This window comes from Cucurbita pepo, chromosome 16 (genome assembly GCF_057944985.1).
Source record: "Cucurbita pepo subsp. pepo isolate OVF chromosome 16, ASM5794498v1, whole genome shotgun sequence".
NCBI lineage: Eukaryota > Viridiplantae > Streptophyta > Magnoliopsida > Cucurbitales > Cucurbitaceae > Cucurbita > Cucurbita pepo.
In genome coordinates this window covers 6,891,311-6,909,147 of record NC_141813.1, presented here as the reverse complement: position 1 = coordinate 6,909,147, position 17,837 = coordinate 6,891,311, and the positions used below count along the sequence as shown (strand labels likewise).

At 36.7% G+C, this 17,837-nt stretch overlaps 1 non-coding gene across 1 annotated transcript; it reads right to left on the bottom strand.

Moving 5' to 3' along the window:
• Positions 1-15,414: 15,414 nt before the first annotated feature.
• TRNAK-UUU (transfer RNA lysine (anticodon UUU)) lies at positions 15,415-15,488 on the bottom strand. The gene has a single exon. It is a non-coding gene; the product is annotated as a tRNA-Lys (tRNA).
• Positions 15,489-17,837: the final 2,349 nt, after the last annotated feature.

The window sequence follows — 17,837 nt, the reverse complement described above, 5'->3', positions numbered from 1 at the left end:
GGCATTTCAGATTCATGAGTATTTCGGCAGATCTCTCCTGGTATTTTAGAGGGTCGCCGACAAAGAATTCTATGAGGGTATATATGAGGGTGTTGACGGCATCCTCTATCCTTTCATGTTGTACCTCGGTCCTAGTTGATGGACCTTCTTCTTTGATAATTTGAGTAGTTGGTCTAATGACATAGTGGTTTAATATCTGTTGGCGGGTTGTTTCGTCGAGATATTTGTCCCACCAATCCTTGAGTTGCCCGGTAAATCCGGTTACCAAAACTTGAGCTATCTGATGGTCGGATTTATGGCCTTGTAATTTATACGCGCCTGCGGCCATCATCATCTCATTGACAACATTCATTATCAGATAGTCAGACAATCCATCGATATTCCATTCATAGATTGCTAAACCATCGTAATGAGCTTGAGTTTGTAGTGTCTTTTCTTCGAACTGGATATCTGGAAAAGACGGTTGAGGATACCAGTTTTTCTGATTACTGGCATTATTTTGACTTCTTCTAGAGATCCTTTCAATTCGATTATAGAAAGGTTCTTCTCTCTCATTTGCAATCTCGTCTTCGAAATCTTGGTCCTCGTCGTCATTGTTAACGACATTGACAGATGAATCATGAGGCGTCATGGCCGGATTTAATATCCTGTCTAACTTTTCTTCTATCTTGGCCATCGCAGCCTCTTCTTTTGAAATCCTTTTTGTAAAGATTTCGAGATTTGCCGGTCTGAGTATTGGTATTGACTCATCAACCTTTGGTACAGAGCTGCTTGCCTGTTCCTGCAGACTACCTGATTTCTTTTAGATTTTTCCCTCGATACTTTCAAGTTGAGTAGCGATCGTGGATAAAATCTTATTTGAATAATTGTTTTGATGCTGGATATTCTTGATATCTTTTAGGGTCGGATTACCCTTTTCTAGTCCTTCCGGAATATGTTTGAAAGGGCTAGCTTTGACCTTTTCTCCGTAGTAGTTGTCGAATTCGACTTCTTCTAACGGAGGATGTTTTGAATATACCTCGCCTCTTTTGGTAGTCTTCCAACTCCTCTGGGTCAAGGTGCATATCTGCAGAATATTTTCTTCAAACCATTCGAAGAATGGTATATTTTCTTTGATGGCTTCCATATGAGAATACCACTGAGCTCTTAATTCATTTCGCTCAGCTTCTTTGTAGGTTTTGAAGAAGGCATTTCTTTTTGAAGAGTTGGTAGTTGACATAAAATCTGCTTTCAAAAATTCTTTGTCTATCTGGAAATCAGCTGTAATGACATTTAGCTGGCTTTCGTAGACGGATTGAGTATCCATATCCGTATGGGTTGGAGACCTTGAGCCATCTTCATAGTGGATTGACGCCCTTTTTTGATCATAACTGACCTCTCTTACCTTCAAGGGGTCATACATTGATCTTGATATTCCTGAAGTACTTGGTCTAGAACTCAGGAATTCTTTTACTTTCGACTCTGACGAAGGTTCTTCGCTGAATTTTATTTCAACGCTTCCATCGTCATGTTCGATGATTTGGACTGGATTTTGAGATTCTTTCCTCTTTGGAAGATTTGCATCTTCTATTTTCCAGAGAGTGCTTCTGGTTATTTGATCCCAAGAGAGTGTTTTTGGGACAGTCACTGATGATTTTCCAATATTTGCCTCTATGAGCATAGTCGATCCTTTTGGTGAGGATCTTAATGCTCTTGGGGAAATGTTTGTATTCATGAGTTTATAATAAACCCTGAATATGACAACTGAAGAATGAGTTTCAGCCTTGATGTTTAAATTTTTTGACTGTAGATCTAGCATGAGAGCTGATAATATGTGTGGGTCGTGGAGAGACAGAGTAAAGTTTGGATAACAATTGAAATAGACTGGTCCATTCTCTAAATTGGATTGAACCATTCCCAATAAGGAATTTGAGAAATCTTCATGTCTCTTATCTCGTAAGGAGATAAGAACTGGGATATCTAATCCAAGTCTGAACAATGGTTTTACCGCGACTTGGACAAGACCGACATGGAGATAGTTAAACTCTTCACGATGTTGGAGTATAAGAGATCTTGAAAAAAGATTCAGAGATTCCCTATTGCTATGAATTGGGATGTTCTTCTCTGAGAATTTGATGCATGATCTTTGAGTAAAATTGAAGGTTGAAATTTGGTAGATAGTTTTAGGATCTACCTTTGGAATAGTCCAATTTTGGAGTTGATCTTCTATTCTGGCAATCTGATATTCTTGATTGACAGTGTTTGAGATAGTGAGATTTTCTCCCCTTCTATGTTCATTTGAACTTTCTTCTTCATCAGTAGAGCATTTGAGATGGTTTGATTTTCTGAATTTTCTGAGAAATTCGTTCATAAGAAGATAGATAAGATAAGAGGTAGAGTAGAATGATTTTTTTTTTTTTTCTGAATTTTTCAATTGATATTCAAGAGAGAGCTATCGGCCGATCGATGCCCTCTTTACATTGATGAAGTCCTTTTGTAGACTTCGAATTTGAACGTAAATTTGAAAAACGCCACCTAAGAGATAAGATCGAATCTAGCAGGACAGGACCCCTGCAAGATTTGTTTTTCATAAAGTAGACTAATAATTTAAAAGACTAATAATTTACCAACTAATAATATACCGACACTGATAATTCACATGTGAGCCCTCACTGTGTGGCCGACAAGTTGTCAATCTTTGTTTTGTCTCTGATAAAGTTGTCAGAATGTAGATAAGATTTTTCTTCAGAATTTTTCATATGACTAAGCACCAAGCTTGCCAACGGACTTACTGCGCTTCCTGCGTCTTACCACCTGGAACATCGGGTCGTCGTATTCTGGTTCTACCAGAGCTTCTGGTATAGACACAGATTTTTGAAAATAGGTTTTGATTTCCGGAACTGGAGAAAAACGAACGGGAACAACCGCGTCCGAATAAGTCGAGGGGACAGAAGGTCCCTTTGAAGTGGAAGAGACAGTGGGTCTCGATGGAGTAACGGCAGATGGCCGTATTGAAGAGGCTGAAGGCCTCGTCGGAGTGATAACCTCCGCCTGTTTTTGAGAAAGCTTTGCTTTAGATCTGGTCACCAATGTGAAGCCAGAATCCATTGCATAGCTATCGGATGTCATTGGAGCAGGTGTGCTTGAAGAAGCATTGGGCTTCTTCCCCTTTTCTATCCCTTTCTTTCCGGTCATTGCTGAGAGATGGAGATGGGTTAGGGAGAATTTTTCTTTGAGAGTAAGAACTCTCTTGAGAGGTAATCTGCCAAGGGGTTTTCGATCCCTTTTATAGGCAAAATCTGAAAGTCGAAGCAAGATAAAATGGCTTGCCATCTAGCAAAAATTTGTTTAGACACAAGATTCTTGACATCTTTTTCTAAAACAAATTTAGATGCCCTTGAGTCGGTTTTGATAACAAAACTTTTGTTAATCAAATCACTTTGAAATTTTTGTACACAAAGTACTATTGAAAGTATTTCTTTCTTTACTGTTGAGTAATTTTTTTTGAGTAGAATTCCATATTCCAGAATGGAAACGGACAATGGATTCTTTCTTGTCAAGAGACTGTTTTAAGATTCCTCCATATCCAATATCGGATGCGTCGGTCTCCACTATATACCGACACTGATAATTCACATGTGAGCCCTCACTGTGTGGCCGACAAGTTGTCAATCTTTGTTTTGTCTCTGATAAAGTTGTCAGAATGTAGATAAGATTTTTCTTCAGAATTTTTCATATGACTAAGCACCAAGCTTGCCAACGGACTTACTGCGCTTCCTGCGTCTTACCACCTGGAACACAAGGGCTATTCGCTCATAATCCAAATCCTTCTGATTTCGCTTATCCTTCTCCTGCTTTCTGTAATATCGATTTTAAAGATTGAGAAACTCCTCTTCCCTCACAAAATTGAATGGCTCTGATACCATTTGCAAATAGCTTAATGACTTGAGCTCTTACGATTTATATGAGCTCTATCATCCTAGCTTAATTAATATATAAATACATATTTTCAATACATATTTTTATATATTTTTACATAGAGGTACGTATTTACATGAAAAGAAAGAGTACAATAATAGGAAAAATTCAAAATAAAAAAGGTGCCAAAAGAAGAATTGAATGGAATATGTCAGGGAACATATTCCATTCACGGACTTTTTTTTTTTTTTTTTTTTTTTTTTTTTTTTTTTTTTTTAGTTTAACGACTATTCAGTCATTGAGATGATGATATCTACAAAGGTGGTTGTGAATCCAAAAATGGATCATTGAGATCATAGATCGTGTCTTCATCTTCTTCCTCTATAATAGAAGGAGAAGATGTTGAACCGACTGATGTGGCTTCTTGAAGAAGCTTTTGAAAATCAGCTTCCGAAGTTGTCTGGGCTAATGCGGCGAGTAGCCTCGACTTTGAATTAAGAAATTCAGAGGTCTTCTTCTTTGATAAATCCTGAAGGTGGCCATTCTCAGATAGCCAGACCTTTACCGCTTTGATGTCTGCGTGGGTATAAGTATATTTATCCCACCATTTGATTTTGATAATTTTGAAGACCTGTTTTATTTGGTCTTCGTTCTCTTTTATTTGAAAATTCCAGGTTAATATCCAAGGAATTTGAAAATATACGCAAAAGCGCATGGTCAATGGAAATGGGATTTTGAATATGTTTTGAACAAAATAGTGGAAAGATTCTTGGATTGGAACTGGAAATATATCTTTGGCTGATCCAAAGATTTTCCACCATTTGATGAACCAAAATGGGTAATGAATTTTATGAGCATTTTGGCAGAATTGAATGAACCATGAATGCTCGTAATTTTGATACCAAATGACATTGAACCATGCCATCTGATAGTCTCTGTATGAGTAAGAATGAGGAACAAAAGGTTTTGAGAATGTCTTTTCCGTGTATGGGTCTTGATTCCAATACGTCGGATTCATGACTTTAAAAATTTTTAATTTTGAATACGCGATTTTCGAAGGTTATTAGTTGGTAAATTATTAGTCTTTTAAATTATTAGTCTACTTTATGAAAAACAAATCTTGCAGGGGTCCTGTCCTGCTAGATTCGATCTTATCTCTTAGGTGGCGTTTTTCAAATTTACGTTCAAATTCGAAGTCTACAAAAGGACTTCACCAATGTAAAGAGGGCATCGATCGGCCGATAGCTCTCTCTTGAATATCAATTGAAAAATTCAGAAAAAAAAAAAAAAAAATCATTCTACTCTACCTCTTATCTTATCTATCTTCTTATGAACGAATTTCTCAGAAAATTCAGAAAATCAAACCATCTCAAATGCTCTACTGATGAAGAAGAAAGTTCAAATGAACATAGAAGGGGAGAAAATCTCACTATCTCAAACACTGTCAATCAAGAATATCAGATTGCCAGAATAGAAGATCAACTCCAAAATTGGACTATTCCAAAGGTAGATCCTAAAACTATCTACCAAATTTCAACCTTCAATTTTACTCAAAGATCATGCATCAAATTCTCAGAGAAGAACATCCCAATTCATAGCAATAGGGAATCTCTGAATCTTTTTTCAAGATCTCTTATACTCCAACATCGTGAAGAGTTTAACTATCTCCATGTCGGTCTTGTCCAAGTCGCGGTAAAACCATTGTTCAGACTTGGATTAGATATCCCAGTTCTTATCTCCTTACGAGATAAGAGACATGAAGATTTCTCAAATTCCTTATTGGGAATGGTTCAATCCAATTTAGAGAATGGACCAGTCTATTTCAATTGTTATCCAAACTTTACTCTGTCTCTCCACGACCCACACATATTATCAGCTCTCATGCTAGATCTACAGTCAAAAAATTTAAACATCAAGGCTGAAACTCATTCTTCAGTTGTCATATTCAGGGTTTATTATAAACTCATGAATACAAACATTTCCCCAAGAGCATTAAGATCCTCACCAAAAGGATCGACTATGCTCATAGAGGCAAATATTGGAAAATCATCAGTGACTGTCCCAAAAACACTCTCTTGGGATCAAATAACCAGAAGCACTCTCTGGAAAATAGAAGATGCAAATCTTCCAAAGAGGAAAGAATCTCAAAATCCAGTCCAAATCATCGAACATGACGATGGAAGCGTTGAAATAAAATTCAGCGAAGAACCTTCGTCAGAGTCGAAAGTAAAAGAATTCCTGAGTTCTAGACCAAGTACTTCAGGAATATCAAGATCAATGTATGACCCCTTGAAGGTAAGAGAGGTCAGTTATGATCAAAAAAGGGCGTCAATCCACTATGAAGATGGCTCAAGGTCTCCAACCCATACGGATATGGATACTCAATCCGTCTACGAAAGCCAGCTAAATGTCATTACAGCTGATTTCCAGATAGACAAAGAATTTTTGAAAGCAGATTTTATGTCAACTACCAACTCTTCAAAAAGAAATGCCTTCTTCAAAACCTACAAAGAAGCTGAGCGAAATGAATTAAGAGCTCAGTGGTATTCTCATATGGAAGCCATCAAAGAAAATATACCATTCTTCGAATGGTTTGAAGAAAATATTCTGCAGATATGCACCTTGACCCAGAGGAGTTGGAAGACTACCAAAAGAGGCGAGGTATATTCAAAACATCCTCCGTTAGAAGAAGTCGAATTCGACAACTACTACGGAGAAAAGGTCAAAGCTAGCCCTTTCAAACATATTCCGGAAGGACTAGAAAAGGGTAATCCGACCCTAAAAGATATCAAGAATATCCAGCATCAAAACAATTATTCAAATAAGATTTTATCCACGATCGCTACTCAACTTGAAAGTATCGAGGGAAAAATCTCAAAGAAATCAGGTAGTCTGCAGGAACAGGCAAGCAGCTCTGTACCAAAGGTCTTCAAAATTATCAAAATCAAATGGTGGGATAAATATACTTATACCCACGCAGACATCAAAGCGGTAAAGGTCTGGCTATCTGAGAATGGCCACCTTCAGGATTTATCAAAGAAGAAGACCTCTGAATTTCTTAATTCAAAGTCGAGGCTACTCGCCGCATTAGCCCAGACAACTTCGGAAGCTGATTTTCAAAAGCTTCTTCAAGAAGCCACATCAGTCGGTTCAACATTCATACCGGCCTAGAGAAACATATCGGAATAAACCCGTGCAGTCTCAGAAGCCAACATATTCAAGAAGGAAGTATATTCCCACAAAAACCCATAGAGGAAAGAAAAAGCAAACTTGCTTCAAATGTCGTGAAGAAGGACACTATGCTAACAAGTGTCCAATCAGGGGAAAGATCAATGAGTTGGATATAGATCAAGAGCTGAAAAATCAGCTATTGCGACTGACCCTAACCGACTCAGAGCAATCAAGCGAGGGAGAAATCCTTGAACTCCAAGAAGAATCTGATTCATATTCTAGCACTGAATACGAATCAGAACAAGAAGGAAAAAGGACGTGCGAAGGATGCATAAATGTCCTTACCAAAGATCAAGAAATTCTACTCGAAGTAGTAGAAAAGGTTCAAGACCCAGAAATTCAACAGAAGATTGCTCAACGACTTAGGGATGCCATGACAATTTCTAAGCCGACTGAAAAAGAAGAAAGAAATCCCTACAGACTCCAATCTGTTCTCCAAAGATTTGAAAAACCGAGGGAACTCACTACTCAAGATTTACAAAGAGAGATTTATAATGAACAAATATGATAAAGATTTCTTTTTTTGTTTTTTTTTTCAACTCCTAAATATGATCTTCAAAAAGAAAAGAAGAACAAGGTCAAAAGATGATGAAGAGGATGGAAATGGCAGTAAGAAATAAATGGACAGATTTGAAGAAAAAAAAAATATAAACGAATCAACTAGAGATAAAATCAATTCTAGAATAGTCCACATAGATGCAACCTTGGCTCTCATACCAAATTGATTAGGCAACCCTAATCATCAACCCAGTTCTCCAAGCTTTTGTTTTTTAATTTTTTTTTTATTTTTTAATGTTTTTTTCTTTCGTAGGTTTTGGTCTTCTTGTTTGATATTCGCCAACTATTCTCAAGTGGCAAGTCACTAGTCATCTGATCTTTCAGGAGTCATATGTCATATAGTCATATAGTGCATATTCACCAACTCACCTATTCAAACTTGAATCGATAGTAGGGGAAATGCTAAGAGCATAACTAAATTACCTGATTTCTGAAATGCCTAGAAGAGTTAAACTGCATGGCACCAATGGCCGGGAATAGCTTAGATAAGCTAAATAGGACACAACGGTAATAACTCAATTTTAAAAACTTCAAAGCACAACTATAATAACTCAATTTTCAAGGCTTCAAATAATTTTCATGACACGTACTGACAAAGAAAAAATTGATAAAAATTGTTACGTGATTCGAAAAATAAGGACAACTACTCGTAACACATAAAACTTGCGTGACAAAGAAAAAAATTGATAAAAATTGGAACGAGATTTGAAAACTAAGGACAACAACTCGTAACAAATAGAACTGAAGGCTCGAGACGACCCTCCTCTATGACCTTAACTAACAATTAGTGATCCCCCAAAAAGGAAAAGTAATATATAGTGCAACTAAATAAGTAATCACTTGTAGGCGGTAATCGAATCCTTGGTCGAGCAAGTTGCCACGGGTTTTTCTCTATGTTATAGAAAGTTCAGGTGTAGATTATATGTAACGACCCTAGTTTTCTAGGGACCTAGAGTCACTAGAATATGCATGATGTAACTGCTTTATGCGAAAATATTTTTTACATTATGTTTTTGTATCGAAGGTATCCCTTAAAAATAACTCAACATTATTATTAAGGATGCTAGATTAAGACTATGTAACAATGTTAGGAATCATGAACCTCCATAATTATAGATTAAGACTATGTAACAATGTTAGGAATCAACCTCCATAATTATATGACATTGTCCATTTTGGTTGAAGGGTTAAATTTTTCCACATACTAAAATGGAATGATTCATTCCCATTGCTAAAAAGAGAGCTTGAACCTCCCCAAAACCTTATCGTTAACAATCATACCCTCTAACCAACTGAACTATTCCAACAAATTATGAGTATTAGCCTAGATATTGTCTATTTTGGCTCGTTACATATTGTCGTCAACCGCACGGTTTTAAAACTCGTCTAATAGTGAGAGATTTCCACATGCTTATAAGAAATGTTTCATCCCCTCCCCAACCGATGTGGTATTTCACAATCCACCCCCTTGTGTTCCCAGTAATCTCGTTGGCACACCACCCAATAACTAGCTCTAATACAATTTGTTACAAACCAAGCCCACCTCTATCAGATATTGTCTACTTTGGCTAATTACGTATCACCATCAGCCTCACGATTTTAAAATATGTCTACTAAGATGAGGTATCTACAACCTTAAAGAAAATGCTTGGTTCCCCTCTCCAATTGTTAGCAGATATTATTTTTTTTTTTCTGTTACTTATCGTTGTATGTCTAAAAGTTTTAAAACGCGTCTATTAGGGAGAGTTTTCCACATCCTTATAAGGAATGCTTCATTACCCTCTCTAACCAATGTTAGATCCTAAAATAAATAGTCAGGATGGTCGAGTGGTCTAAGGCCCCATACTCAAGTTCTAGTCCTCGTGAGTGGGTGTGGGTTCAAATCCCACTTTTGAAACCTTATATTAACTATTAGGGTAAGTTTTCTTTTGTTCATTCTTGGTTTCTTTCATACTTGTTCTTAATACACATTTGAGAGTCCTTACCACAAGTGTTTAACTTAATAAATTCTACTTGGAGTAGGCATACAAAACACACACAAGTATTAGTATTTAGAGTGTTTTAGAAACCATTACAAACACTAAAAACGATATGTAATCTTATACTCTCACTCTTTCAAATTGCTAGTTTAATTAAACGATTAGTTTGTCAAATTACTAGTTAAGAGTTTAAAGGTATACTTACTTGGTCTAGTACGGAGTCCTCCTAAGCTAGGCCATAGAGAAACCTTGGGCTCTGATACCACTCTGTAAGGGTCGGGCTATCGCGATGGTTCTAAAAGACGGAAATTTTTTTCGTGAAATAAACAAAAGAATTTAAAAAATTATGTTCACATAATATCAAAATAAAGTTTATACATAAGTATTTAAAACACAACATACTAGTTAAAACATAAAATAAGGAACGGGCACAAAACGTTTTAAAACAAATGGGTTGAGGACAACAAGTGAGGTTTGCCTATGGCACCTGCTTCAGAGTCCGCTCCTGACCTCGACCAACTCCTTATTACCTAAAACAAATGGAGAATAAAGAATGAGACAAAGACTCTGTAAGTAGCCTACTTGTAGGCTCTTAATTATGTCCTTAATATTCTAGGGTACCACATTCTTTGTTGTTGTCTTGTTCTTGTTCTTGTTATTGTTGTAAGTACTTAAGTTCTCCAGTTCTTGTTCTTGAGTTTGGGTTCTTATCTTGATTATCCTGAGGACATTGGTCCCTGGATTATGAAACGTTGGTTATCCTTTAAGGGCTTTAGTACATGGTTCTTTGTTCTTTGTTATTGGTTCTTTTCCTTAGAACTTGGTTCTTGATCCATGTTCTAGACCTTGATCTTTCTCTTGTTCCTGATACTTTCTTTGTTCTTGTTCTGTTCTTGATTCGTTCTCAAAGACACTCCCCCTAGGATTTATGGCACTAGCTATTCACCTAACAATCCTGTGTCCAAAGCTTCACCAGTTCCTCGATACAATCTTAACCTACGTTCATGGCTTCATGAGTTCCAATCGACGTAGTCTTAACCCGCATCTTAGGGCTTGCCCTCCGATACCGTCTGCTAACCTATGCCCAAGGCTTCATGCATTCCAAGCGGTATAGTCTGAAAACCAACATCCAAGACTTCTTAAGTTCCAAGAGATGTAGTCTAATCCTGCATCAAGGGCTTGCCCTATGATACAGTCTGAAACCTTACGCTAAAGGCTTCATGCGTTCCAAGCAGCGTAGTCTAAGTCATGAGCACGTTGTACCTTGGGAGGTCTTAAGAGTTGATTCTTAGCTAGGGTGACTTATTATCTTCTTGTTCCATCATGGCCCTAGACTACTCCCCATGAAAAACCATAAAGGTCATGTGGTCGATGCATACATGAACAGGCATCCTGCAAATCTTTTGGGTACCCATAACATGGTGCAGGGCTCATCTAGGTGAGAGAAATGAGGCCAATCATGATATTCTGCAAAGGAAACATGGTGCAGGGCATCCCACCTAGAAGAAGAAATCATGGACCTCAAAAAGCATTGCGTGGTTGAAGGTCATAGGTCCCTTATCCTTGAGTGGTACCTTGCATCTTCTTACTTGGGTAGTTGTAAAGCTTGTGTGGTATTGTTCTTTGTTCTCAATCTTGTAAGTTTCTAAGGTTCGTAATTCCTTGAGGCATAAGTTGTAACTTGCATTTGTAACCATATGAACCCATCTTAGCATGAGTTGTTCTAGAAGGTCATAAATTCCTAAGGAGTTCTTTAGAGGATTCTAGAAGAGTCTTGATTCTTGCGGTGTTTCCTTTAGGTGTTTCTTGGGTCCTAACTTGGTTTAGGTTCCATACTTGCTCCAATCAACTTGAAACCGCAAACATATCTTCATGTTCTTCATAATAGACCTTATAAGAAGCACGAAACCATTTGGAGCACATATAGACCTTGGATTTTCATAAGTCGTCCTAGGGGCATTTTGGTCATTTTATCCATAATTCTTGGTTTTGCTACTTAACGTGTTCCAATAGCTTTCAAATTTTCATAAGTTGTCCTAGGAGTTCATTTAGTGGGTTATTTTAACGTTACTAAATCCTGAGCATTTTGATCAGTTCAGGGCCTTAACTCAAAGTTCTTTTTGTTTTTCTTTCATATATCCTAAATTCATACTTATTTTAGGGTTCATATGGAAAATCCAATGGATTCCTACAAGTATGTTTTAACAAAACGTCCAAGGTCACTACTTACCTCGTTGTCGACATTTGGGATTTCCATTCATGAGCTTCCAGTATCCGAATTATCTAAAATTTCCTTCCACATACTCCTTAGTTTGTCTAGTTTCTAGAACCATAAAGATTTTCGTGAGAACTGGTCAGGAAGAAGGTTAAAATTGCAAAAAACGAGGGAAGGTCAACATATACCTATCTTTGACTTTTATTGGTCAAAGTTTGACCTTTGACTTTGGACTTCATCTTCTTCATTGGTACTAGAAAAATCTCGATTTTTTCTTATCAGACCACTCTGGTTTTACCTTTTTACAGCTATATATAGACATCTAATGGATTCTATTGCTCCACGAAATCTTTAGATGAAGTTTCAAGCAAGAAGTAGAGACCAAGTTCATACCTTTTTGTGGTATGTAACACAAGTTATAACCTTCCAAAGTTCATCGGAAAACATGTTTCTCGCCGGAGTATATCTAGAAATATTTTGTTGGGCAGCCGATTATAAAACTTTTCAGTGCCTGATTCCTTCACGAAACTTGTTGTAAATCCCATATGAAATATGTAAGAGTTGGTAGGAAGGAAAATGATTAACCATAGCCCTCGAATTTGGAAGAAATTTGAGAAAGAAAAACCCATAATTTAAGAGCTTCAAACTTGAGTTTTAGGAATTCTCATCACTCGATTCTTGTCTTAAAACTTTGCCCCAACTTCAGACTTTATAGGGGAAGCTTCCACCGACATTGAGATCTCCAAAATCGTCTTGATTTGGAATTTTCTGGATAATTCGTCGGAAATATCCTCTCCGATCAGCGAGCTACCAACTATGAGTTTGAATTCTGACTGTTGGATTTGATGATCTTTGAATGTTCTAGATTGTATCCAAATTTGGGGAAAATCCAACGACACGATTTTCAGATTCGAAGGTCTTTGTGCAGATGGTCACATGTAGAGGTTTTTATTTTTAGCAGAATGGATCTTTCGTAATTATCCATATCATCACGGTAATTTGATAATTTGCCACTTTCAAAATATTTTATTATTACTTTTCCCAAAAAAATTCATAATTTTCCTAAACTTTTCTTCATCTCTTGTTGGTCATTTTTGGGTCCTTGAGCATCTTGAAATTCCCTTAGATAAGGAATTAAATATCCAAAAAATTTCTTAAAAATTGGAAAGTGACCTTTTCGTCCTTTTGCTTAGGCTTTCATTCTCAATACTTTTCCAAAGGCCTTATTCCTTACAGTTACTCATTAGGGTATAGAAATTACTTGCTAAAGACCCTTCCTTGCTTAATCCTCTTAACTTTTTTATTGGATCCTTTCGGTCTTACATGGGTGGCTTTGCTTTATTTTTGGGGTGTTGCAGCTTCTTACCTCAACCGGCCACCAACAAACAACTCAAAAAGAAATGTAGAAATTTAAAATAAACAGACGACTGGATTCCTTGCGACGACACCCTCTGTGACCACATAGTTCTCGAGTAGCGCTTCTTACCTTGACCAATAGTCAGCAAACAATTAAAAACTAAATGTAGAAATTCAAAATAAACAGACACGACGTGATGCCTTGGGACGATCCCCGCTGTTACCGCATAGTTCTCGAGCAATGCTTCTATAACACCTGTTCATCGACTGCTCGATTCACATGAGTTACAACTAACATAGATATTTTGCTTCGAAAATCGGTCATAAAACAAAAAATTTCATACATGACAAGTAAAACATGTGAATCAAGTATACTTTACAACACAAAATATTCAAAGTAAGTTTTCAACAACAAAAGCACATGTACTTAAAACCGACTCAAAAACGGATTCCTTGTTGTCTCAACCTGCTGGTCTCATCCTCGATTGGCCTGCAACTTCTTATTTGGCCAAAAAAATTAAAATAATCTTGATGAGTAATTAATTTACTCAATAAATAGCTTACTTGTCATTCACAAGTTTATTACTTATCTTTCTAGTTGTTATTAAGTTTTATTCTCAATTAATTCCTAGTTTCTTTTAGGATCATTTGTAAGTTAGTAACATATTTCAACTACCTCTCGCTTATAGGTTACTTGTATATGGTTATTTAGAATTTTAGGACTCGTACGTAAGACTCAATCTCAATCAATTACAATCCGTCAACTAATTTCTTTGGCAGCATGTAACATCATATATACCAAATGTTAGGAATACTCATTGTTCCTAACTTAGCACACACCACGTCGGTCAGGAACTGTACGAGAATTAGTAGACTACAATACTCATATTCTAAATCTTCCGATAATTTGTTATGCGATAAATGGAAATGCAGTAAAGATGAGAATCAATATTTGGTTTACCATGGTTAGAAGAAATATCTCTCTGAAAGCATAAAATTTCATGGACAAGGTCAACTAAATTGACAAGCATCGAAAGAAATTGATAGATTTTCCGACGCTTGCTTATTTTGTTAGCCAATGTATGCTACGTGACAAAATTTAGTGCATCTAGAGATATTTTTGCCTGCCATAATCTACCTTTGAAGCCTCCAAAGCCCCCCATCTCCCTTATATTTCTTCTTCCCATTTGCTTCCCTACTCCTTCATTGGCACCCTCTTTCTTCCATTTTGTGTGTTTTTCTCGTGGTCAATGGCTATCCATTTTCGGTGTTTGAGGGAACTTGCTACTTTTTGGGTTTTCTCTCTTTTTAAATATCTTTTTGTTTCGTTTGTTCATAAATTATGTTGTCAGTTTAGGTTCATTTTGATGGTGTTACTATAACACGAGCGGAAGCAATTTGGATCTTAGGCACTCTAAGTACATCAATTTAGTAAATTAGCTAGCACGTTGAAAAGCATTAAAACTCAATGAGTTTGAATACTAACATTTTGTAGTTCAAATTCCTTTTTCCTCATGAACCACCACTAGTGTCTTTCCTACTATTCTCCGGCCTTAGAACAAGATTATGGTATCGGGTGAGTGATGAAACTTGATAGGAATTTAATATATGTAAACCGAGAGTTTTGAGATATTTGCAAGGCCCCTGAGTGCCATGCAAGGCATGATGATGATTATCATCGTAGTGTAAGCATCCGTACTCATCATCATAAATGGGAAGTATCTTGATGTATATGTACACACAAAATGCATGAGGTCCTAGGGTTTTTCATCTTTAGAACATCTTTATGACACAACGCCTTCATACGTTCATCATCATTAACATTGGCTAGGGTTGTATCTTAAAAATACTCAGTTTCATAGTGCATCATGTCATTTAATACATGATAAAGCAATATTAACAATCAAAAGGATGACACCTACAACCGTCACTAACTCACCTCTAATTTACCTTCAGTTAATTTGGAGTAGGTAGACTTATTCCCATAGCTAAAAGTAGGGTTTGAACCTTAACATTGGCTAGGGTTGTATCTTAAAAATACTCAGTCTCATAGTGCATCATGTAATTTAATACATGATAAAGCAATATTAACAATCAAAAGGATGACACCTACAACCCGTCACTAACTCACCTCTAATTTACCTTCCGTTAATTTGGAGTAGGTAGACTTATTCCCATAGCTAAAAGTAGGGTTTGAACCTCCAACCTTGTGGTTAAAGGCCACACGCTCTAAACAACTGAGCTATTCCAGCTAATTATTTATAATAGCTCAAGCCCACACACTTTTATAAGGAATGTTTCATCCCCTCTCTAACCAATGTTGGATCTCACAATTCACCCTCCTTGGGGGCCCAGCGTCCTTGCTGGCACACCGCTTGGTGACTAACTCTAATAGCTTTTGTAATAGCCCAAACTCACCGCTAGCAAATATTGTTTGCTTTTGCCCATTACGTATCGTCATCAGCCTTACAATTCTAAAACGAGTCTACTAGGGAGAGGTTTCCACACTCTTCTAAGGAATGCTTCGTTCCCATTTCCAGCCGCTAAAAATTATTGTCCATTTTTACCTGTAACAAATCGTCGTCAAAATCACAATTTTAAAACACGCTACTAGAGAGATGTTTACATACACTTATAAGTTATTCTTCATTCTCCTCTCAAACCAATGCGGGATCAGAGCGCGTGGGTTCAAATCCCACTTCTGACAACTCAAATAAAGGTAAAATAAAAATACAATAGCATATCATTATTGAAATCAATTGAACTCACTGGAGATTTAAAATTGTCACGACATGATTTTCCAAGCATCTAAGAAACTTAGTGTTCTTCAAGTTTACCCTTACGCCTGAATCTCAAGGACACTGTGATTTTTTGTACCGGCCTGGGTGCATAGTAAATGGTGAGTTGTGAGCCTCCATCAATATCTCGTTGCTTAATTCCTCAATTGTTAGAATATATAGGCGTCCTTGACATAACCCTCCATCATCTTAGGATTTAAAGAAATTGTCTACTTGGCCCACTATTAACTGACTCATAATATACATATATATTTATATATATATATTTGTAGGTTTTTGTCTTTTTGTAAGATATTCGCCAACTAATCTCAAGTTGCAAGTCATCTGATCTTCCAGGAGCTATATAGTCATATATTACATATTCGCCAACTCACCTATTGCAACTTGAATCCATAGTAGGGGAAATGGTAAGAGCATAACTAAATTACCAGATTTCTGGTATGCTTAAAAGAGTTAAAATCAGCGGCACCAATGGTCGGGAATAGCTTGGATAAGCTAAATAGGGCACAACTGTAATAACTCAATTTTAAAGACTTCAAAGCACAACTATAATAACTCAATTTTCAAGACTTCAAATCATTATTCATGACACATCCTGAAAAAGACAAAATTTCATAAAAATTGGAACGAGATTCGAAAACTAAGGACAACAACTCGTAACACATAGAACTGACGTGAAAAAGAAAAAATTTGATAAAAATTGGAACGAGATTCAAAAACTAAGGACAACAACTTGTACACATAGAACTGACAGCTCGGAACGACCCTCCTCTGTGACCTTAACTAACAATTAGTGATCACCCAAAAAGGAAAAGTAATATCTAGTGCAACTAAATAAGTAACCTACTTGTAGGTGGTAATCGAATCCTTGATCGAGTGAGTTGCCACAGGTTTTTCTCTAGGTTATAGAAAGTTTAGGTGTAGATTATATGTAACGACCCTAGTTTTCTAGGGACCTAGAGTCACTAGAATATGCATGATGTAACTGCTTTATGCGAAAATATTTTTTACATTATGTTTTTGTATTGAAGCTACCCCTATAAAGAACACAATATTATTATTAAGAATGCTAGATTAAGACTATGTAACAATGTAAGGAATCACGAACCTACATAATTATATGACATTGTCCACTTTGGTTAGAGGGTTAAATTTTTCCACATACTAAAATGGAATGATTTATTCCCATTGCTAAAAAGAGAGCTAAACCTCCGACCTTAACATTAACAATCATACGCTCTAACCAACTAAACTATTCCAACAACTTATGAATATTAGCCTAGATATTGTCTACTTTGACTCATTCCATATCGTCGTCAACCTCATGGTTTTAAAACACGTCTAATAGTAAGATATTTCCACATGCTTATAAGAAATGTTTCATCCCTTCCCCAACCAAGGTGGGCACCCCCTTGTGTTCCCAGCAACCTCGCTGGCACACTACCCAATGACTAGCTCTAATACAATTTGTTACAAACCAAACCCACCTCTTTCAGATATTGTCTACTTTTGCTAATTACGTATCACTATCAGCCTCACGATTTAAAAATATGTCTACTAGGAAGAGATATCCACAACCTTATAGGAAATGTTTTGTTCCCCTCTCCAATTGCTAGTAGATATTGTTTGTTTTGGCCTGTTACGTATCGTCGTAAGTTTAAAAGTTTTAAAACGCGTCTTTTAGGGAGAGGTTTCCACACCCTTATAAGGAATGCTTGATTCCTCTCTTCAAACAATGTTAGGTCTCACAACAAATAGTTAGGATGGTTGAGTGGTCGATGGCATTAGGAGTCAAGTTTTGGT